We start from the raw sequence: 25,581 nt of genomic DNA, 5'->3' as shown, positions 1-25,581 counted from the left end.
CACGACCTAATTTATGGGCTAGACCGACACTAGAACTTGAATCAATATATGGCCCCCAAAGCCTGTAGTAAGCCTCACTGTCAAGCCTAAACTATAAGCCTAATTTCAAAGCCCAATTCAAGAAAATAACCGGACAGAGTCTGACCATATTCAGGAACATCCAACAGAGAGTTTTTGACTCACCCGACCTGTAATAACAATATATAACTATTAACAGAGCTCAGCTCACCCACAACATCCTCATTCAATACAATGTGATCACTGGGAGCCCAACTCCCTCATCCACATAAACAAATAGATCCCTAAGTTCACACATACATAATCAGTAAGTTAACAAATTTAAATAGTTAATCTTTTACAGACCCAGGTAAATAAAATGTCACTAATATATGCGGAGTTCTAAATTTTAGATTAACAACAATAATTATAGACAATGTACCAATAGACCTGCGAAGAAGGAGACAGGTCAATCACAAAAAATATCTCCTGTAACCTAGAAAAATGGGTTAACAAGAATGAGTGTTCAATTCATAGAGTAAGATATTGATTTTAAAAATAATTTCTATAACTATCTAGTTCCAATGCATCCCTAAAGATGAAATGCAATACCGATAAGCAGTTTCACCAATTTCAAGCAATATTCGCACAAAGAATAATTTGGAGTACTCATAAACACCAATACATCACAACAGATATATACTTATGGGAGCTGATCCCCTATACAGCTCTCTTAATCTAAGGCCTGACAGCGAGATCAACTCGAGCTGGACTTTCGCTTAATAATCTAAATGTGGGAGTCAACAAGATCAACTCAAAGTCATACTCATCTTGACTTTCTCAAAAAGGACCGGGCCCCAAGCAAGACTAGCTTAAGCTGATTTGCCCATCCTACCTATATCCATCACACCGCACCATACGCACGCCGATACATGTACACAGCTCCAAATTACCCTAAGGAGACATCCACATCTGTTTTTACAAATAAGAAAATGCAACATAAAACGTGTCTAGCATTTAGCTACATAAATATATTTATATGTGATGCATGAGCATGCTTTGAAAATATAATAATATTGAAATTGTAAATAAAATCAATATCTACTCACAAATTAACCGTTGATCATTGAGGCGGTTGAGCGGAGGAGGAAGGCTGGCCCGGCTCACCTAAACATTATATCAAAAATTTTATTAATATTTATTCAAACAAAACTTCAAAGAGTTAAAGGATAAATCCTAAGTTTTGCCGAAAATCCAACAGAATTTCCCATATACCTAGGATCTACCCAACCTGTAAAATGATTCAATAACACTTCTAATACATAAATTCCACATCCACATCTCATAGTCATCATATGGCCCCTCCTAGGCCCTCCAAAACAGTCAATACTCACAATTTAAAAAATTATATTTTAGTCCCTATAACTATCATTTTATTATAAATCATTCAAATGAGCTCTAAAATTTCTAAAATTCTGCCTTGTGATTCTTAACAATATTATGAAGCTAATAAAAAAGGAATTATACTTTTCTAACCTCCCATGAATATTTTATGGATTTTTAATCGAAACCCAACACTAGATAATTGAAGAAACTTTAAGGTTCGGGTTTACCCACGCTAACTCTGACACTTGAAACACGTCCAGGATGTTTAAAAATAGTGGGGTAGCCTATAACTTTGACCCAGTTCCAAAGTGGTTCCGGCAGCTTATTTGTTCGGCCTGAAATTGTAGATCTAGATGACGGTTGAATTGCCACAAAATGAAAGTATCTACGCAAAGTCCACAACATCAGGGGTTAGAATACAATATTTATATTTATATATAAAATAATTATTTGAAAAATAGGGGTATTATATTCTCCCCCCTTACAAAAAATTCATCCTCAAATTTTATATAAGGCAAAATAAAGAATTACAAAATTACACAGTAGATAAGTACAGTTACTTGTTGCGCATGTCCTGCTCTGACTCTCAAATACACTCTTCTACTGATTGGCTCATCTACAAAACCTTAACCATAAGAATCTGTTTTGACGTTAGCTACCTCATCTAAAAGTCTACTATAGCTACTGGTTACTCCTTGAAGGTTAGGTTTTCCATCAACTCCACTGTATTGGATTGTAACACATGGAAAGGATCAGGTATGTACTTCCTAAGAAAGGCTTAGTGGTAACTCCAACCGATAACCACTGATTCAACTCTATCAGTAATCTAAAAAGGCCCTATGTATTGGGATGCAAGCTTGCCCTTTTTCTTGAATCTCATAACTCCCTTCATCGGAGAGCTCAGGAATACATAATCGCCCACTGTAAACTCTATATCCTTTCACCTAGAATTTGCAGAGCTCTTTTGTCTGCTTTAGTATCCTAGTTATCATCGTCATTTCATAGTGAAACTCGTACCTCAAACCACTCCTCAATCTTTTTCTGATATCTTCAGTACTCACTATACCTCCACTACGCTGGACTTGATATCTCATAACTTCAATCAGCTTTGGTGCTTACGTCTCCTTCATTGTGCCCTAACGTATCTCTTAGTGACTTCAGTCCCCATTCCTCTGTTTCGACAATCTCTAATTCCCAAAGACATAACTTGTGTTCCTTATCCTATAGTATCCTATGAGATGATTTCCTGTAGCACCTATTATAGGCATCTTGTTCGACATCTTTACTTATCCCATGACTTTAATGGTCAACACCTGTGCATCTTCTCACTTTCATGATACTTCAAATTTCCAATCTACTTTGTGTTATTAGTAAGGTCCTTAGACTAACTCCTACCCATTTTATGCATCTAGTCCTATAGAGCTCCATCTAAGTGCTAAGTATACCCTACACCATCTATCAACATTGGAAAGTGAACTGGGCCTCTTATCTTATATGACAAAAGTGTTTGTATTCCCTGACAACCCAGTTCATGCGACTTTATCATTTCTCACTCCTCTAGAATGGAAATATCTTGACTTCTTCGTAAAGCTTGTTATTATGTGATGTATTTTTTGACACATTGACACTTGGATTATGACTCCACTACTCTTTGAATCTATCATCTCACCATAACTTGTTTTAAACATGCTTTAGTGTGTCCCTAGCTTACTTATCCTTCTTATTCTCATTATTGTAACCAACTCTATCGAGCATTTCTCCTATCCTTTGGATCTTATCCACTTCCTTTTTCTATTCTGCTATTGTTGACATCTTTTCAACCTACTGTACTTATTCTTTAACCTTTATCTTCTCTCACCCTTATACCTTTTCCCTTAAGGATGTTCATCCCATCATAAACTTTAACCTACTTTTTATTTCTTAGTCCTATCTTGATTACGAGTTGCATTACTTCTATAATTCTAACCTTACAATTGATTACTACCAGCACATCCTTTACATTATGTAACACTTGTAATTGACCATAGAAAATTCTTCTTATATCTCTTTTCCCAACTTGACCATCAACACATTATCTTTCCCTACTACCCTTGTAGGAAATTGCTCATCATGGTTAGATAGGAGCCCTTAAAACTATAAGCTCCACCTAAACTAACATGGCTATGGAAAATGTGTGTTATGCTGTAATTTTAGATAAGATATTTCATGTGTTCATTCTCCTTAATATAACCACATATACTACCCACGGCTCTCCAAATTTTAGCCTTAAATTTATGTATTAGCAATAATTTCATCTACTGAAACTCATCCACAAATAATACTTCCTCCAGCTTATATTTCAGAAGGGTAGCAAGCCCTGGTAACTAATTTGATTTAACTCCTGTTACTACTCTGATCATCCTTTCATACTTAACATTATTTACTCATTTACTATCATTTCCTTTTAAGGAGAATGTGTGTAGACTGCTGCCTATTGAATTCTTAAATACTGGATCATCTCAAAACAATTTCTCTTACTTATGTAGTTTTTTAGAGCCAAAAGCACGAGCTAAACTTGAAGAGAAAGAGAAATCTCATCCTACAATCATCAGCACACTATTGTCTGTAGAATAATGTCTAACCCATGTCTTTTAGTCTTCTTATTGAAATTTCATCATCTCTTCTTATAAGTTATTAGCTGCAACAATCCTTCTGTTGTACTACTGATTTGCCTGACGTATCATCTTAAGATTTACTATCTTTACTTGTACTCTATTTTTACCTTTTATGCCTATCCTCACTCTTTTGCATCCCTATATCTTGCTGTATTCTGGAAGATACCTCACACTAATAGACTCTTCCAGAATTGATTCCAATCATACTTACTGTCGTTCTGTTACTTATTTTCATTCATGTTTCTTTATAAAATGACCCTATTGGTCATATTGAAAATGCTTACCTAACCCTTGATCGCAGACCCCGTAATTGTTGTCTCACCATCTCTACTCATGACCTAAGCCTATGTGCCATTTTCCACTATCCCTTTTTCTCGTCATGCCTATTTGAACCATTAGACTTACTTTTATTTTACTACTTATTAATTCACTTCTTTGCCTGATAGGATAGTTCAGGACACCATTGCATATCCTATAACTTTTGCATGCTCTGGTTGCATTCCTCAGCTAACTTTTCTCATACTGTTAGAAATTTAAATGGATTTTATCCCATTGCTACCTACTCCATCTTGGGAACAAGAATAGACAGAGTTTGATCTATGTCCTGTAACTCTGAACTCCATGTTTTGGCTCCTGACACTGCTCGAGTTATGACCTGTTCTAAGTCTTACACTTATAGATTCTATATTTTGATAGCTATCCTCACTCATGTAATCTCGTTATGGGCTTTCTAATATTACCTTTCAGTTCATACTATTTACCTTGCTCAAGATGGCACTTTATGTACTTTATATCTCACTTTGATCTTTATCGGTTATTTAGTTTGCTCTTTAATTCATCTCTTTTATCTTACCCAAAGTAAAACCTTGATTACTTTATTCCCTAGCTCCATTCTTCTTTTTAACCTGATAGCTATGTTAGATAACTGTACTTTTCAGTGTCTTTATTAGGTCATCTTCACCTTTGTACTACTCAGAATTGGTTTGTTGACCACTCTGATTAGCACTTCCACTGCCGCTCGAATTTCTCTCCTGTTACATCTGAAACCAACTATCCAAATTTTCATTTCTATATTTCCTTTCATCTACTGATATTCTATGACTTATTTTCGCTGACTTGTAGTCATTGTCCTTTCCTCTCCTTAACTCCAAACTCTAATACCTCAAGGAGGAAATCTACAAGATCCCCTTTTTCCCTTGCTACTCTAAAGCTTTGCATCCATCATGATCTAATCCCTTATAATCCTTACACTGAAAATTGTACTCTCTCTAAGGGGGTACCTAAGCCACTATTTTTTATCACATTATAGTCCCATTTAGGATATCATTCCACAGATTGTTATATTAGTGGTACTCTTCTATCTCTCCTGAGAAGACATTACTATATTCTGTAGCATAACTAACTGCAAGAGAGGTACTACCTCTACTGCATTACCACAACTATACAAGGCTATCTGCTCTCTTTTGATATTTTAAACTTTCTTAGAATGTCATTTCATAGGTTATGAATATTATTAATAACCTCCAGTCTCCTTTTAGGAGTAGAATTGTACTTATACTCAACTATCACACACAAAGGAGATGCTATCTTCATTAAACTTTAGGCAATGCATCCATTATAATGCCAACATTGCCAGCTGATGCATACATTTTGCATAGTCATTTAGGTTTAATTTCATAGCTATTTTATTTGATTATTAGTCACTTTTAGCTAATTTCATTAGTTATTTAGTTAGTTTTTCATAATTGTCAATTTTGGATTAATTTGTAATTTTTACTTTGTTTTGTAGGAAAAATGGTGTTTTTGAAGGACTAAAAAGAAATTTTGCCATTGAGGAGTGACTTCTACAGCCAAAGATGTCAAAAACAAGTTTTCAAGTTGAAATATGCATTGACAAAATTGCGCATAACTTGCCGCATAAGCTATGCAGATCCGCATGAGGAGAAGAAACACTGTTCCAACACCTGCCGAATTGTGCATAAGGAGAGTGCATAGCTTATGCAGATTCACGCCTCCCTTATGCACTTTCACGGAATTGTGCATAACCTATGCGCCAAGTCATGCAGTTTCGCATAAGTGAATCAGAAACCAGCCGAAAACTGCATAAGGGACTGCATGACTTATGCAGTCCACTTATGCAGTCCCACAAAGAGTTCATTAATGAGCTGGCAGAAGATTCCCTCAGAAAATCCCTCCTCAAACACACCATTTTAGGGCTCCATGTCAGAAAATACTATAAATAGCCCCATTTCCCATTTTAGAAAAGGAGATAAGGAGAGGGGAAAAAGGAGCAGGAGCAGCTGAAGAGACACAATCATTTTCACACCATTTCCAACCAGATTTGTAGATTTCTTTCCTTCCTTACATTTTTCCTACATTTCTAGGGTTGAGCTTTTTGTTTCTTAGCTTAGATTAAAGTTTTATTTCCATATAAACTCAGAATATCTTGTAAATATTATGGGTAGTGAGTAGTTTTACCTTTGATTCTGGAGTAAGGGATGTAATATTTGAGATATTTTGTGGATTTTGATTGGGTAATCCATATTTTGTGGTCTTAATGAGTTTTATTCATTTCTTGTGTGCTTAATGACATGCTTAGTGTAGGATCCCATTAAGTTATGTTTTTAATCCATGGTTGAGGCACCAAAAGGAGAAGGCCTTGTGATAGATAATCAAGAAATTGGACTTAATTAACTTAGATCTAGAAATAGACTAAGGATTAAGAGGATTCACAGATTAATTAAAGAACTTAATGGGTCTTAATTAACTCTAAGTCCACGAAAGTAGGATTAGATTGATTAAGGCACTCTTTGTCCCACTCGAAAGGGTATTCAAAGGATTTAAGAATTAATCTCCTTAAAACCCGTAAGTTCCACAAGATTGGATAACCAATTTAAAATCCCGAAATAGCTTGAATATGAAATCCCGAACTCCGGAATCGCCTTTTTTATCATTGTTAATTTCTAATCGAATTTAATTACTTGCCATTTTGAATATTGCCATATTTGAATTTGCTTTATTTTAATTTGATGTAAATTTAGTTAAATCATTACATAGTTGAATTGATTATTGATTTTGCACATATAGATTTCATACTCCAATACCCATTAATTCATTGCTTTAATTTCAAAAATAGTTCAATTTAGTCAACTTTTTATATAAAAAATTCAATCATTAACACAACTCCTCGTGGGAACGATATCTTTTCTATATTACTTGTACGACCCGTGCACTTGCGGTTGGGCCACATCACCAACGCTCTCATATCGGAGACCAGACGATCCCACTAATTAGGGGTCATCATTACATTGTAACCGTACTAAAGACCTCTAGTCTCATACTACTTATGCTATAACTCTGCACTCAAGTTAGGATAACTGAGTCACTGACTCTAGTTATCACCTAACTGCGACCTTTGATGTTCAATATCTAGGGTTTTAAACCCTAACTATGAGTTTTCCTAACTCTTCTACAGAAATAGAACTTTGTCTTGACATAACTGTACGAAAACAGAGGTTAATTAGAAATAATCTAATCATGGTGCACCATAGGGAAGCACGCAGCTCTACACAATAGTCCCATGTCTGTACTGTAATCTGCAGCTCACAATACAAATATCAAGAACATTGCATAGTTACTACGGTACATCCTAACAGACTAGTTTCCCAACCTCTTATCTCTCTCAAATCCATTGATATCGTAAACTTACTCTAACTAGACTATCCACTGATGACCGCCAACAGTGGTATCCTCACTCCCATCTAGGGTAGTTATACTGCCAAAAGTCACCTTTATGTTCTCGTGCCTTGCACTAGATAAGCACGCCACTTAAACCCATACTGACTGAGACATAGCATTTCTTGGAGTACGTATCCCCATGGCAAACCTCAATATGTCTGCTAACTCTAGTTCACATCACCATGTACACCATGAAAACTACGACACTAAACTGAAGCACTCTTAATTACCCAAGGAATAACACAGAATCTAAAAACAAAGAATTATAGAAGAAGACGAAACAGGATCCTATACTCCGCATGTGACCTCCTAAAAAACTCCTTTCACACTCCCAATTATACTCTTCCCCATGAATCTAGAGTCTAAGCTCTGATACCAACATTGTCACGACCCAATTTATGGGCCAGAGCGACACTAGGACTTGGGTCAACATAAGGCCCCCAAAGCCTGTAGTAAGCCTCACTGTTTAAGCCCAAACTATAAGCCCAATTTCAAAACCCAATTTAAGAAAATAACCGGATAGAGTCCGGCCATATCTAGGACCATCCAACGGGGAGTTTTTTACTCACCCGACTTGTAATCACAATATATAACCATTTAGGGAGCTCAGCTCACCCATAACATCCTCATTCAATACAATGTGATCACTGGGAGCCTAGCTCCCTCATCCACATAAAAAAATAGATCCCTAAGTCCATACATACATAATCAGTAAGTTAACAAATTTAAATAGTTAATCTTTTACAGACCCAGCTAAATAAAATGTCACTAACACATTTAGTGTTCTAGATTTTAGATTAATGATAATAATTATAAACAATGTACCAATAGACCTGTGAAGAAGGAGATAGGTCAATCACAAGAAAAGCTCTCCTGTAACCTAGAAAAATGAGTGAACAGGAGTGAGCATTTCAACTGATAGAGCAAGATATTGATTTTAAAAATAATTTCTATAACTATCTAGTTCTAATGCATCCCTAAGGATAAAATGCAACGCCGATCAACAATTTCACTAATTTCAAGCAATATTCGCATAAAGAATAGTTTGGAGCACTCACACACACCAATACATCACAACAGATATATATATATATATATATGGGAGCTGATCCCCTATACAGCTCTCTTAATTCAAGGCCTGCCAGCGAGATCAACTAGAGTCGGACTTTCGCTTAATAATCCAAATACGGGGGTCAGCGAGATCAACTCAAAGCCTTACTCACCCCGATTTTCTCAAAAAGGACTAGGCCAAGCGAGACTAGCTCAAGCCGATTTGCCCGTCCTACCCATATCAATCACACCACACCACATGCACATCGATACACGTACACAGCTCTAAATTACCCTAAGGCGACATCCACATCCGTTTTTACAAATAAGAAAATGCAACATAAAATGTGCCTAGCATTTAGCTACATACATATATTTATATGTGATGCATGAGCATGCTTTGAAAATATAATAATATTGAAATTGTAAATAAAATCAATATCTACTCATAAATTAACTGTTGATCACTGAGGCGGCTAGGCGGAGGAGGAAGGCTGACCCGGCTCACCTAAACATTATATCAAAAATTTTATCAATATTTATTCAAACAAAACTTTAAAGAGTCAAAGGACAAATCTTAAGTTTTACCGAAAATCCGACTGAATTTGTCCTATGTCTAGGACCTACCTAACCTGCAAATGATCCAAATAACACTTCTAATACACAAATCTCATATCCACATCTCATCGTCATCATATGGCCCCTTCTGAGCTCTCCAAAACAGTCAATACTCATAATTTAGAAAATTACATTTTAGTCCCTATAACATAAATTTTTATTATAAATCAATCAAACGAGCTCTAAAATTTCTAAAATTCTGCCCCGCGATCCTTAACAATACTATGAAGATAATACAAAAGGAATTATTCTTTTCTAACCTCTCACGAATATTTTATGGATTTTTAATCTAAACCCGATACTAAATAATTGAAGAAACTTAAGGTTTGGGTTTACCTACTCCAATTCTGACACTTGGAACGCGTTCGGGGCATCTAAAAATAGTCGATAGCCTATAAATTTGACCCACTTCCAAAGTGGTTCCGGCAGCTTATTTGCTCGGCCCGAAATTGCAGATCCGGGCGACGGTCGAATTGCCATGAAACGAAAGTACCTATGCAAAACTCACAACACCAGGGATTAGAATAAAATATTTATATTTACATATAAAATAATTATTTGAAAATTAGGGATGTTACAATTTGACTTATAAAATAACATAAATCAATTATTAAGAATGTTATGCATTCAAAAGAAAATATTTATAACATTTTTAAAAAACGTTTATATATAGTATTCTCAATAAAGTGTTTGCAGCATTTCTCTTGAAAAATTATAATAATTAAAATTACACTTTTGTAATGACAAAAATTTTTAATTTTTTATCAATTGAATTTTTATCAAAATGTCAAAATGATATTTATAATGTACATTTATTTATAAACTATATAGAATCACTTGTGTTTAGTGTAACACCCCAATTTTTGTGAAAAATGTTAAATATGGTTGTTATTAGAAATAGAAATAACATTTACAATGTTTTGGGGAAAAAGTTAAATTTGGAAAATTGATTTATAAGTGAAGATTTGAATTTTTGGGTGTAATATGGACTTTTAGAAAGATCAAGGACCAAATTGAACTTTTCCTCTTAAAGTGGGACAGCTAGCCACTTTAAAAAAAAAAAAAAGAAAAAGAAAAAGAAAAGAAAAGAAACAGCAAAAGGAAGAAAGGAGTATCGGGAAAGGGAAGGAAGAAAGGAAAAGAAAGAAAGAAAGAAAGAAAGAAGGGGAAAAAGAAGAACGGAAGAAGAAGGAAGGAAGATTGGCCGAATTTTTGAGGTTTCTCCAGCAAGGAAGGGCACCAACAAGGAGAAAATAAGGATTTTGGTCTAGAATACAAGAAATTAAAAAGAAAAAAGGGAGAAAGAAGATGAATAGTAGCAGAAACAGGGGTTAAGCAGGGGCAACAAATTTGTTTTTCGTCCAGGTGAGTTTGGTTGAACTTTTACAGTTTATTTTTGGATATATTTAAGGTCTATTTAGAAGTTATTGTTAAATTTTGGTAATTTTTCAACAGTTGGATTTGGAGAAATAAATTATTGAACATAGGCTGTCTGGATTTAGAATTCTAAATTTTAGCTACTAAAATTTGAGGAAAATAAATAGTTGGGATGCTTAGAAAATTATAAAATTTGGTAGAGATGATCTCTAGTATGTTGGAGCTGTTGTGCAAAAATTTGGTAAATTTAAATTTGTGATTTGTGAGATATAAATTGTTTTGTATGAGTTGTCTGAGTAAGAAATATTCTGAAAAAAAAATTCAGAATTTGAAGGGTTTAATAGATATTTTGATATCTCATGATTTGGATATAATTTGATGCTAAAATTTTTACTAATGTTGTATTTGGATGTATTGAACATATGGTTTAAATTTGGAATTTATCTAACGGTTAGAATATTTTATATAAATTTGAATGTACAAATTGCCGATTCTAATATTAAGGATTGGGTTAAGTTGAATATGTTATTTTGATGAAACTCAAATTATTTTGAAATAGTATATGGTGTTTAATGAATTTTTAAGTCATTGTGGAATATTTTTGGGAAATAAATATAGATGTTTAGTTGAATTTTTTGTGATATAAATATATTATGGTATATTCTAATTTAGATTTGATTATGAAGTGTTGGAACTAATAATTATATGAAGATATAAATTGAAAATTTGTGTTAGTTGATATAATTATTGAATGGTGGATTTGAGTTTTGTGACAAGGAATTTAATCCAATTTTAAGAGGGAATACTGTAAAATATTCATTAGAAATTTAATATGGAATTGAAGTTTTATTGATTAATTTGATTATAATTATATCATAGAGTAGGAGCTTTTAAGATTATGGTTTTAATTAGACTATAGAGGAGTTCAAGAACTGAGATGGAGATTAGAGTTTTGGACGTAACTTAGGATGCTTATAGGGCCCAAATAGGCATTGTGTTGTGTTATGGGCCTAAGGCCTTTGAATTGTTGAGATATAAATGAGGTTTCTTGCAAGGAGGTTAGGTTCTAAGTATAGGAGAGACTTTACTAAATTTTCGATACAAATCTAGAAAGTCTTTTGTTTCTTTAATTAATTATTGTTGGCATATTATTTATAGTTATTTGGTATGTTTGCTCAAGTGATCTAAATCAACAATTTTCTTTTTCTTAGCAGAACCAATAAGCATTGGGTTGCACTGTAAGTAGATATTGATTTTATTTATAATTTCAATATTATTATATATTCAAGATATGTTCATGCATTTACTTATAAATATATGTATATTGTTAAATACTAGGTACGCCTTGTATTGCATTTTCAATTGATGAAATTTTTGTGGAGGTCGCCTTAAGGTAATTTGGAGCTATGTGTGTGTGTCGGCGTGTGTGTGGCGTGATTATGGATATGGGTAGGACGGATAGTCACGGTTGGAGCTTGACTCGCTGGGACCCGATCTTTATATGTGGATAAGTCGAGGTAAGTACGGCTTTGAGTTGATCTCACTGAACCCCGCATTTGGATTATTAAGAGAAAGTCTGGCTCGAATTGATCTCACTGGCAGGTGTTGGAATTAAGAGAGCTATATAGGAGATCAACTCCCATATGTATATATACACTTTGATATGACACACAAATGTGTGAGTGCTCTAAATTATTTTTTGCATAAATATTGTTTGAATTATTTGAAAATATGTATGTATGTTGCATCCCATATATAGGAATGCATTAGGTTTAGATAGTTATAGAAATTCTATTTAGAATCAATATCTTCCTCTATGAGTCGAACACTTACTCCTATTCAACCATTTTTCCCAAATGACGGGTGGACTCTTTTTTTGAATAACCTGTTTCTTTTCTCGTAGGTTTACCAACAACAATTTATTTGTATTTTATTTTCTTGATTTATAATTTAGAACTCCGCATGTGCTAGTAGTGTTCTAATCTTATTTAGTAATGTAATAATTTAATTATTCTGGGCTTGTAAACATATTATGTGGATATGTTTGAATGTATGGAATGAGGACTTGCCTTGAATGATGGAGCTGAGCTCTCATTTGATTATTTATTTGCCTTGAGGATTTTGAGGGTGAGCTGAGTTCCCCAAACTGAGTTATTTTGTGTTTACAGGTCGGATGAGCTAAGAATTCGCCGTTGAATAGTTCAATTGATGGGCGGACTCTGTCCGCTTATTTTCTTCAAATTGGACTATAATTATGGCCTTATAGTTGAGTTAGGGATAGTTAGACTTACTACAGGCTTTGGGGGCCTTATACTGATACAAGTCATAGTGTCAGTCCAATCCAGAATTTGGGTCGTGACACTTAGGATGATAACAGGTAGATACTCGCGAAATTCATCATATTCGAATCGATTAATATTTTCAAAATTTGAACCCATCTCAAATTCAATTAAAATTTATTATTAACTACTTGAACTCGTTTCAAAATTCAATTATTATTATGTTAAAAATACTCGAACCAGTTTAATTTTATATACTTTAATTAATAATTTACAAAAAAAAATATTTTTATTAATAATTTATAGTTTAAAATTTTAATAATTTCATGAAGTATTTAAATTTATTTAAGATAAAAATATAAAATTTCTAAATATTATTATAAAAATATATATTTTATATTTAAAAAAGTATTTATATAAATAGGTTCGAATAATGGATACTCAATATGAAAAATTTAAATCTAATCCGAACTCGTAACAAGTACTATTTTTAAACCCAAACTCAATTATGTCCTATCCAAACTCGTCATATTAGGGTTTGAATACCAAAAAAATCAAACCTATTGCCATCCCTACTTATATTGTGTATGAAAATTAAAATATTTAAATTAATAATAATTATTTTAAATTAAAATTATATTTCTAAAATTTTGATTAAAAATAATAAAAACACACGAGTAAATAAATACATGTGTAAAAAATAAACTAGCTTAAATTAAAATTTTAAACTAAAAAAATTAAATGGTAGCCCAACATGCAATAACGATGTAGGACAAAGCTCCACATTTTTTTAATTTATTAATTACTTTTTTTAGTTAATAATAATACCCTGCGCAATGCTGTGGGTATTATATTGAAAAAAGATCCAATTCTATTTTATAATTAAAAATATTATACTTGTATTTTATAAATAAAATTATTAACTATTAATAGTGATTAAATCATTCACTATATTCCACTATAATTACGTATATATAATTTAGTTTAAAATCAATAATATTAATAATACAATATTTATTTTTTACTTGTTATGATACAATGAAAAAAAAAAGGAATAATAAAAAATATTAATGGCATAGTCTAGTTATAAAAGAAAATAATAATTAAATGTGATTAAGTATCTAAGAAAAAGCCTAACACTAGTCCCATAATAGTAGGTTTAGTATATAAAAATAATATATATGCACAATATTTTAAAATATTTTTTAAATTATTATAAAAAATTAAATATATTATAATTATATCATAATTTAAGAATAAAATAAATTTAAATATTGTTATTTATAAACTAAATTTACACATTTAATATATTAACAACTCTGAATGAATATTATAAAAGATTTATCGATATTATTTATTTAATATTTTTTTATAATAATAATAATAATAATAATAATAATAATAATAATGTCAATCAAATTCTTATAATTTTAAAGTAGTATTTATATAAAAAAAGACAAAAAAAAATTGCTAAAGTAGACCGATAATTTTTTGTTATTATAATTTTCTTGTAATGAGATGAAAATATGATATTTTATTAATATGATGTGGGCGTATAAAGTCAAATTCATTTATTATAAAACAAAGTCATCTTAAAAAATAGTTTAATAAAGATAACAATAATTAATGCAAATTTAACAATTTAATAGTTAAACAGCTAAAAAAAATAAAATGATGATAATAGAAACATAAAATAGAAAAAAATAATTTGAATTCGTATATGAACACTAAAGTGATTTAAAAATTAAAATAAATAAATAAATATAAATTTTAAAATTTAATTAATAAAATTTAATAAGAATTCAATTTAATTGATTTTTTTTATTAATTCTCATATTTAGAATGAAAGATTTATTTTTTTTTTAACTTAAAAAAAATTCATTTTCAAAAAAAATAAAAATAAAATATGATTGCTTGAGAATGGAATTGAATCATTTTCTTATGAATAATATAATTCTAAGTGAAGCCATCATGCTTAACAGGGCAAGAAATTTTATTTGTGACTGGCAATATTATGAAATGCAAGAAATTAAACAAATTCAGAATTCTAATTGAGGCAAGTCTCTAAGCAAAATCTCATCTGGTTTTTAAAATATTTATGAAGATTCATTAATTTAACCCTTCAAATACGAGATTATAATATTACTATGGAAGTTTTCCCACCTCCCGTTAGCCTCCTCCTCGGTGCTTGAAATACATTTCCCGAAAGCCTCTTCAACTAATCAAATGCTTGGAGTAGCAAATGGTAAAGATCTTGATATGAGTTTCAAGCTGCCCATTTAAACATGCAGGTCCATAAGGCCAAAAGAAACCATCCGAAGCTTGGACTAAGATCAACACAAGTAATAATTTTGGCAAGGAAGCAGGTTGTTTGGTAATTTGATTTACGAGCTTTGTGTATGGGTTCAAAAGCCAATGCTATTCCATAGAGGACCACAAACATTAATTGATATTATAATCCTGTGTTCCTCAAACACATCCGAGAATGAGATAGGTATTTTGCGACAAAGAGCTCTGCAATGTAATTGGAGTTTTAAAATGGCAGAGCGTGCTCTCCCCCTCTTCTTCGTCTTCTCACTCGTCTGCAAATCACTCTACCCCTTTAACCATAACAACCATGAGGCTGTATCTCTTCCACAATCTTAATTTGGAAGATTGTGAGCTGCAGAGTAATGGTTGGGCTACTAATGAGGAGCCCATGGATAACGGGCTTTTACAATATAACGGGCTTCTACAAGATAATCAAAGCTCGGCTCTCATCCCTTGTGACAGCCCAAATCATGAAGTATGTCTAGACACGAAATTTCAATTGAGCCTCTCTTACCAACGTCCATTTCAGCAGATGCAAACCAGGGTCATTCTATTGGACCAAGTGGGTAGGACCAATCAAAGGGGTGGAAGTCATTCTATTGATGTCTTCCTCAAACCAAATGGGGAAAGTAAGAAAGAATCTGATGGAAATTGTGTGATTGAACAACCAGAGGAGATGATGCTGGTTTGGATGTAAATTTTGAAGCAACTCGCATGTTGGAGATCGGAAAGCAGCTGGGCTTGACGTATTCTGAATCGGATGAGGCAATGTTGTTATTTTTTTTAAATCAGATTAAATCTGATCAAGTTCGTCTCTCTAATGCCGAATTTCATTTGCTCTCTTTGTTATTGGTGCTACTTCTTTATTTTTTTTTATTATTTTTTTTTCTGCGCGTGGCTGGTCTCTTTTATTATTTTTAACATTGACTATGAACATATAAATAAATTTTTACTAAATAATTATTTAAATGTACTAATCTAATTAAAATGTTAATAAAAAATTTTCTTTTTTTTTTAGTATAAGGTAAGATTTAGTAGCTAAAATTCAAAAATATTTAATTACAAGTTTGATTTATTTCAAGTGTTAATATATAATATTTTTAACAGTAATTGATATAATTCTATATTTAATAACATATTATTTAATTTTAAATTTTGAAATTACTTAATTAATATATTATTTTCTATTTTTTTACATTAATTGATTTTATTTCATATACCAATAAAATAATAAATAAAATAAATAAAATATCATATGGCGATTCCAAAATTATTATTATTATTAAAATTTTTAAATTTTAAATATAAGAAATATTTTTAAAGATAAATGTTTAGATTTTCTAAATAATTTTTTAGTGAACAATTTTATATATATATATATATATATATATATATATATATATATATATATATATATATATATATATAATTTTTTAAAAAATAACTCACCTCTTTCTAATCTGACTTAAAAATATTATTTTTTAATAATTACTTTTTAATATTATATAAAATTTTAGTAATTAAAATTTAAAAATATTTAAATAAAAATCAATTTTATTTCAAGTATTAATATATAAATTTTATAATAACAGTGGATATAATTTTGCATTTGATGATATATCATTTAATTTTAAAATAAGTTAATTAATAACATGTTTCTAAATAAAAAAAAAATTACTATTTTGTCTTTTAAAAAAAAAGTCACCATTTTACCTCCCATAAGTTTCTTTCTCTCTTTCTCTCACATTCTTATTTTTCATGGTCAAATTAAGTTATGCACATTTATCAATAAAACTATTTCGTTTTTAATAATTTTAATAATTATTAAAAACATTATTTATTAACTTTTATTTTTTTATTTATAATTAATTTAAATTTTATTAAATTCTAGTTGAGTTCATCAGTAAATATTATATGCAACCTTTAGTTTTAAAACTCTATTTTCTAAAATTTTATTTCAATCAGATAATTTAATTTAAGTATCAATTAATTTACTTACTCTTTTTAATTTTGAAAAATAATTTTTAAAAATATGATTTTAATTAAATAATTAAATTCAGGCCTCATTTTAATTAAGACGATAATTGCAATTTTAATTTATTTTAAAATAAAATAAATTAATTTTAAACATTAATGACACCTTGATATTTAGCTGAACCATAATGACAAACCCTAAACCCTAATTTAGCTTATTTTCGAATTTTCTATTATGATTTAATTACATAATTACCATTGGTATTTAAAAATTAGTATATTTTATTTAAAACAAACTAAAACTGATTATAATCTTAGTTATGTTGAGATTTGAATTTAATTGTTTAATTTAAATTATATTTTAAAATTTTATTTTTAAAATTAAAGAGGTCAAGTAAATTAATTCATGCTTGAATTAAAATATTCAAAAATAGTGTTCTAAAGTTAAAAGGGAAAATATAATTATTTATTAATGAACCCAATTAAAGGTTAATAAGATTTAAATTAATAGTAAAAAAATAACAAATAGAAAATATAAATTATAAGATAATGTTATTAATAAATTTAATAAATAATAATTTTATTAAAAATAAAATAATTTTATTAATAAATAAATATCAAATAATTTGACTGTAAGAAATTAAGAATGTGAGAAATAGAAAAAAAAAAATTGAATAAAATGGTGATTTTTTTCTAGAAAATAGGGGTAAAATAATAATTTTTTTTACATGAAAATTTACTATTGTATGTTAGAAATTTTCTTTTAATAAAATTAAAGTTAATTAATTTTATTTTAATAAATTAAATTTAAATAACTGAAATGAAAATAAATACTTAAATTAATAGATGATTGATGCAATTAACCGTCTTTAGGATGAGGAAAAGAAGCCATATTGGGTGGGCAATAAAATTTTCAATGCGCTTCTCTCTACCAAAGCGATTTTATACAATGGTCTTTAGGGTTAGTTCCTATATTTTTGTTCCATTTAATAACTTCTACCGCATCGGGGTAGGGGGAGTCTCCGTTCCCTGTCCCAGAAATGGGTTCTCCCTCTGCACCTCCGGGCGGGGTTGTAGTATGCATAAATAATATATTGTTTTTGTTGCAGATATGAAGAAATGGTTAAAGCACTTTTTGATCTACATGGCCATCTTTGGTCTGGATTGTTTTCTGCTTGGGTCACTACAGCTTTTGGGATACTAGGGGAGATTTGGGGTGGCTTGTCGTCGGGTTTGAGGATCTTAGCTCAACCTAGAAGGCACAAGAGAGAAGTCAAAGAGTCAGTCACCTCTCACCCCCGATTTCTGGTGTTTTTCGGCAAGGTTTAGTACTGTCCATGGCATTGTGCTTCTTCTTTGTTCTTGGGTCATAATGGTTTGCTCAGCAATTGAGGAGTATGCTTGTGTGGGGAATTCTTGTGTGGGGAATTTTCCTCTGTAGGCATTGGCCAATTTTTGTTCCCTTGCACTCCATTTTGCTGGAAACTTCCTTGGTTGGATCTGCTTGTGAATGGTTGGGCGGTGGCGGCAGTTCCTGTGCTTCGGGTCTCTCTTTTGCTATAGGTCTCCCAAATGGGCTGCAGGGAAAGGATTTCTCTTTGTTTTCTGACCTTTTCTCTACCACTGGGCTAGGCAGCCAATTAGGGCCTATTTTGGTTACTCATGTAGTGGTTCTATTTGGGCTAATGAAGTGTTGTATTGGATTGAAATCAGACTTTTAGCCTTATGTTGTAATCATGATTCTAAATGAGTCCTTTGTTATGTATTGGGCTCTAAACCTTTTATGTAATGTAATTTGCCTATTGACCAAAAAAAAATTATTCTATTTACTTTTTGTCTCTCGTTAGTTTGAATTTTATTTAGTTTCAATAATTTAAAAAACACAACAATATAATTCCTACATTTTATAAGCTTTGAACTATTTGGTTTTTATAATGGTAATTTTTTTTTAAATACTAACAAAAAAAATTTAATTTAAACTGAATGAATGAAGGCTAAAGAATATACTAAATAAAAATATAAAAACTTAAACAAAAATATAAATATTAACTGATATATTTAAAAAAAAATAATTAGTTTTTTAAAATAAAAAGTTTAAATAGTAATTCTCTTACAAGCCAAAGCCCAACAAGGATTTGGTAAGACTATAACTATAGGCCCATTACCAAATTTCAAGATAATTTTGGATAGCAACCTGTATTTTTTTTTAAGATTGAACCCAATAGTGGAAAGAGTCCAAGTAATTTTGATCACGGTTAGAAATGCAAGACCTATGAAGCATTCCAAGGCTTAAGAGATTATAAAAAATTACATGACCCAAAGAAAATGAATTAGACTCTACTATCATTTTAATTCTAAATTAATTAAAGTTGATTATATATACTTTTTTTGGTTATTTAACTCTATTACATATCAACTCTATATCAATATTCAAAATTTATAAATCTTTTCACTAAACAAAATTATAAATCTAAAAGGTTATAAAGAGATGTCAAAATCTATGACCAGCTAATGTGAAATAAGAGTGTTTGAAGACTAATTTATTCTAACAATTACATTGCTTGTTAGTGGTTACTACCAGCCCGCTGACTCAATATCAGTCTTTGTATTCTATAATTTTCTGTTGCTGCATAATTGAAACAAAATCTATTTGAGAGTTATTAAAAGAGAGAGTTGTACATGTTATATAATTAACATTTATTAATCATTATTCAACTAATTTTGACTCCATTGAATTAAAAAGAAGAGAAAAAAAAAAGAAAAAAAGAAAACCAAAGTAAACTCAAAAATAAACAACAGCAGAAGGCCCCACTCAAGCCGCAGAACTAGAGATCCAAAGCTAATCTTCAAGAGCAAATAAACTCTTTACAAACAACTTTGTTAATTACCCTACTAAAATCCAAGACCTAACATATCTGAACTGATAGTGACAAAGCTTTTAAGTTGCAACAAGAAGCTCAACTTTGCAGAATTCATGGACAGTGCAGGGCAAGAAAAGATTAAAGAGAAATTAATCACCAAATTGGTCAGAGTAGCAGCAAGCAATATGAAAAAGGTCATTTACATAATATTAATAAATAAGCAATAATTAAGACAGCCATATTTAATAGACGAAGAAGACTGATGATTTTGTTCCTACATTATGCTGTTTTCCCCACCTACAGTTAGCAGCCTCCTCAGTGCTTGAAATGCACTTCCTGATGCTTGGAGTAGCAAATGGTAAAGATCGTGATATGAGCAACAAGCGCCCCATTTAAATATGCAGGTCCTAAGCCTAGAAGAAACCATCTGAAACTTGGGACTAAGATCAACATTATTTGATTTACAAGCTTTGAGTATGGAATCAATAGCCAATTCTAATCTCAAACACACCCTGCGAATGAGATGGGTATTTTGCTATGATAAGAGAGATGAATATTTGTATTATTTCTACAACTCATATACTGTAATAAAATATTTCAAATTTGGACTTAATGGTGTTAAAAAATAATAATAATAATAATAATAATAATAATAATAATAATAATAAATTCTCTCCCTCTCCCTATGTCTTCCTCTACAAACAACACAAATCAAAACCCCTCTTTGCATCAAAAATTACAAATGAGAGAGAGGGAGATTTAACAAGGCAATAAAAAAATATTCTAACATGTTCAATCATGCAATACATAAATAAATTTCAAAATTTCAATGAACACCCTTTCAAAATTCTCCAACTCAAATATTAATTCTAAAACTCAGATACATTAATATGGACTAAACTATCACATTTAAACTATTATAATTATTGCTAAAATCATACATTTTATAGAGAAATCTAAACTTTTAAAGACAAATCAGGTTTACTAGAGTGATATACCCAACTAGACATTTTCAGCGGCTACATTTTCAGCGGCTCTCTCCTCAGTGTCTCTCTCCTCCCTGCCTCTCTCCTCAGTGTCTCTCTCCTCCCTGCCAAATAGCCTTTGGATTTCACCTTCAACTAGCACCTTTAAGTACTGCAAATCTTCGCCTACTAATAAACATAAGTCTTGATATGGATTGCGTGCAAATCGTATAACAAAGTAGACGCATAAACTCAAAAGTAATACACCATAGCTGATAACATGAATCCAAGCAAGTAGCACAATTGCTGCATAACCCAACAGGAGACGAATATTTCTAACGCATGTTTTGCAATTTGAGTTAGAATGGATTTGGAGTTCGTGTTCAATCGTCATTGCTATAGCATAGTTGATTAGAATGAACACCAACACCTTCATCTCCCAAGATAATTGAATTCCCAAAAAAGCCACTATTTGAACGGTAGATAATATTCCATTTCCTGTCCTGTTTTATACATATACAAAAAGAAGAGGGAGGAGGAAGTTATTTAAAAATAGTTAGTTAATATGTAGGAATGAGACAAAAGCAATGCACGAAGTCTGTATCTTCCGAAGGAAAACAGAAGCAAGCAACAGCAAAGTTTACAGCACATTTATCACATTCAACATCAAGGTTCAAGCATCACAAGGCATAGATTTACAGCAAATGCATAAAAAAAAAAAAATTGAAGTATTTACAGCAAAGGCTTAAAAAGAAGAACAAATCTAATATATTTAGCTAAATGCCAAAATACAATATCATCAATTACAAACCTAACAAATTAATAAAACCCATCAAGTAGCATAGATTTAAATGTAAAAGATTCTTCTATCTGGGCTCGTAAGAGAAAATAACTCCCAAAAATCACAGAGGAGAATTGTTGATCTCTCTGCTAGCTGTGACTTGCTTATGCGAAAGGAGAATTGTTGCTGATGCTGAGACCATAAGAACTCCCAAAATCAAAGAGGAAAGCGCTGGCCAATTAGGAGAGAAAGGACAAGCAAATGAGAGGAGAGTGGTGGTCGATGAAAAGGATATTGAGAGCTACATAAATAAACGAAAAAAAAAATAAAGAGGCTTTAAATCAAAGAAATCTAGATATGGGGAAGAAATCGAAAGGGACCACAAGGGGTTGCTGGAGAAAAAAAATATATAGAAATGAGGATGCAGGGAAGACATCCATAATCGGCAGAAAGTTGGAGGAGATGAGCACTCTCGTGAGGATGAGGTTAGGGTCAGGTATACTAAGACTTACAAGGGCTGAGATTATCAGAACTGGAATGGACGGCTAGGATTAGTTAAGTTAAATAACAAGAGAACATAAACGTTGGAACTGGGAATCGAACTGGAGAAGTTTGGCGTGAAGGAATTAAGCCTCCAGTCGTATTTTCATCTCAATTTTTGTGTTGATATAATTATATTTATATATTATACTTCTAAGTTTCTAATATGAAAATAATTTATATAGATTAATCTGATTAATTCGAATTTTAATTTAAAAATTTAATGTAATTTTTTAAAAAATAACATTTTAATTTGAAATTAAAATAATTAACATTTTAATTGATAAAATTAAAAAGTAATTAGTCAAATAATTGTGATTTGATGCAAATATTAGGATTAATTTAATAAATAACTTTAAAAAACTCATTTATATCATTGTCTTAATCCACGACAAACTCATGCATCAAAATAAATAGGAAGAAAAATACTAGTGTTGGCAAAATGATTTGAGTCCAAAAAATTAAATATATAAAAAAAATTGATTTATATATTTGTTTTAGTCGACAAAAAACTTCATACTTACAAGAAGGAATTGTAACCTGAAAATGAATAAGCCATTGAAAGATAAATTAAACCGAAAAGATAAAAGTAGTTAAGTTACAAATATTGGGGAGAGGTAAAATGACTAACTTGTTGAAACAGGAAATGATACTGCGAGAGAAATTAAATAAAGAAAGAGGATAGAGATTATTACATACATTTGGGTTGCGATGGTGATACTGAAGCTGCTCAACTAGCTATAGAAGATGTTTGTGGTAGATGCATTCCTAAGCTACACAGAGAGATGACCTGAATATATAGGGGGTTCAGGGGGACTGATATCCATCCATCCTTAACTTAACTTTTCAATATACTATTGAATCTGATTGGCTATTGAATCTGATTGGAAAAGTTAGCATTACCAATTAGCATAAAATGAATCTGATTGGAAAGTTACCAATTAGCAATTAGCATAAAATGAATCTGATTGGAAAGTTACCAATTAGCATAAAATGCTAACTTTTCCAATCAGATTCAATAGTATATTGAAAAGTTAAGTTAAGGATGGATATACTGGAAAGTTACTTTCGTAGGAAAGTAACTTTCTTTCTCCACCTTCCCCTATTCTACTTGACTCAAACCCCTTCTATTTTCCAGTTCGTTTCACAAACTTCGAGCATTCCTGGAAGTTTGTCATTTTTCATCAGTACTCCTTGCAGCTACCACTTTAGCTCCTGCAAACTATGATTCAGTGGGGATATACGGCGTCATTTTAAAGCGAATTTTATTAATCGTTCTTTTTTCTTATGTTTAAACGATATGGGATAGTTAAATCTCTTAAAATTAAATTAAATTATTTTAACTATAAAATTATATAATATTTATTATTTTAAAATAATAAATACTATATTAATCCTTTTCTTTTTTTTTAACATATGCTACAATAAATAATTTATAATGTGTAATTATTTTATATATATATATATTAAATATTAAATTTAATTACAATAAAATTTATTAATAATTAATATTAATTAGTATAATATATATTACTGTTTAAAATTTTTCAAATCAATTATTTTATTATTCTTATCATTTTTTTTTACATTTTTAACTTTTATCAAATTATAGGATAAAATTTCTTAATATATGATAATTCTATCTTTATAACTGTTATAGTAAAAGTTATTGATTTGAGTGTAGCCTAAATTAATTTAATAACTGAAAATATATCACTTATCTAATAGAATTAAATTTAAGACTCTCATTCCCTTAATCCCCTGTATAAAAAATAATACTATAATTGACTTATTTTTTAAAATTAATTATTCTTATTTACAATTCTTTAAAATTTTAATTCTATATATATATATATATATTGGTTTATATAATTATATACATATACCTAAAATTAACTAATTATATAAATGACTCTAGTAAATAAAATTTTTAGCTCGACCATTGTTTAGGTCCAATACAATATTAATTTAGGGAAAAAAAATAATTACACTCATTATTTACATATTTTAAATGAATCAATGCTAAAAAGTATAATCATAGAGTATAGTTAAACTAAAACAAAAATTAAGGGTGTCAGTATTATAAAAATTTATTGAATGCATAATAAAGATAAAAAAAAATTAAATATTTCACATTATTTACATCATAATAAAGTGATAAAATTATTTGAGTCAATAATTAAAATAATTAAAAAAAATGATAGTATTCTTTCAGGGTTGAAGAATTAAAAACAATGGAGTATAAGGAAAACTACTTTTTTGAGAAAAATATAAAGTATTTATTCATAAAGATGAGATTAAAAAAAATTGAAAAAAAGGCGAGAAGGAGATGGGAGGGTATATAATTTTACTTTTTTTTTTTTTACACACTTATGCAATTAATCTTATTTATATATATCAAAACTCAATTATGAGTTCCTATTTCAACAATAATATTGTAGAAATTTTATTAATTATTTTTCCTTTTTATTTTAATTGGTTGAGTCCTCTCAATTTCTATCTTCAATTTTTTTTATTATAATATTTAATTTTAAAATTTTTTTCTCAATTTTTATATAAAAGATAAATAATCGATACTTATAAATGAAGAAAATTTTTACTGGAAGCGCTTTATCTTCATAATAAGCCTCTATGACACAAACAGAATTAAGCCAAACTCATTGAGCTAAAAAAAAACCTGTGATTTACTTAAAGAAAAAAAAAACCTTTTGTAATTTATGACTAATTACTTCAAAAAAAAAAAAAGAAGGAGGCGTGGGAGTCTTTGTCTTCAAGTTGGTTGTTTTCTCTTTCTTTCTTGAGTCATAATCGACGCTTGAGCACTGATGCGCTAGAGCAGCTCCTTCCTAGAAATCTCTTCATGGAATTTAAGTTTTTTTTTTTGCCTTTGTTGTAATTAAATAATAGTAGCAATAATTTATTTATTTTTACAATATTTTATTTATATTTTTAACTTTTTTTTTTCTAGATGAAGTGTTGTCTATAACTGAAAAAATGAAAATTATATAAAATAACTTCTTAAGGGATTTAGAAAATTAAGAGATTTTTTTA

At 30.3% G+C, this 25,581-nt stretch overlaps 2 long non-coding RNA genes across 2 annotated transcripts; one reads left to right on the top strand and one right to left on the bottom strand.

The window, feature by feature from the left end:
* Window positions 1-18,211: 18,211 nt before the first annotated feature.
* On the top strand, window positions 18,212-19,212 carry LOC110652879 (uncharacterized). The gene is made up of 2 exons (XR_009142508.1): window positions 18,212-18,344; window positions 18,493-19,212. It is a non-coding gene; the product is annotated as an uncharacterized LOC110652879 (long non-coding RNA).
* A 1,871-nt stretch (window positions 19,213-21,083) lies between these two features.
* Window positions 21,084-22,601, bottom strand: LOC131171864 (uncharacterized). Its single transcript, XR_009142507.1, has 2 exons — window positions 22,021-22,601; window positions 21,084-21,712 (listed from the first exon to the last, which is right to left on the bottom strand). It is a non-coding gene; the product is annotated as an uncharacterized LOC131171864 (long non-coding RNA).
* Window positions 22,602-25,581: the final 2,980 nt, after the last annotated feature.

This window comes from Hevea brasiliensis, chromosome 13, assembly GCF_030052815.1.
Source record: "Hevea brasiliensis isolate MT/VB/25A 57/8 chromosome 13, ASM3005281v1, whole genome shotgun sequence".
Lineage (NCBI taxonomy): Eukaryota > Viridiplantae > Streptophyta > Magnoliopsida > Malpighiales > Euphorbiaceae > Hevea > Hevea brasiliensis.
The sequence above is the reverse complement of the archived record's forward strand: the minus strand, read 5'-3'. Positions and strand labels throughout refer to the sequence as shown.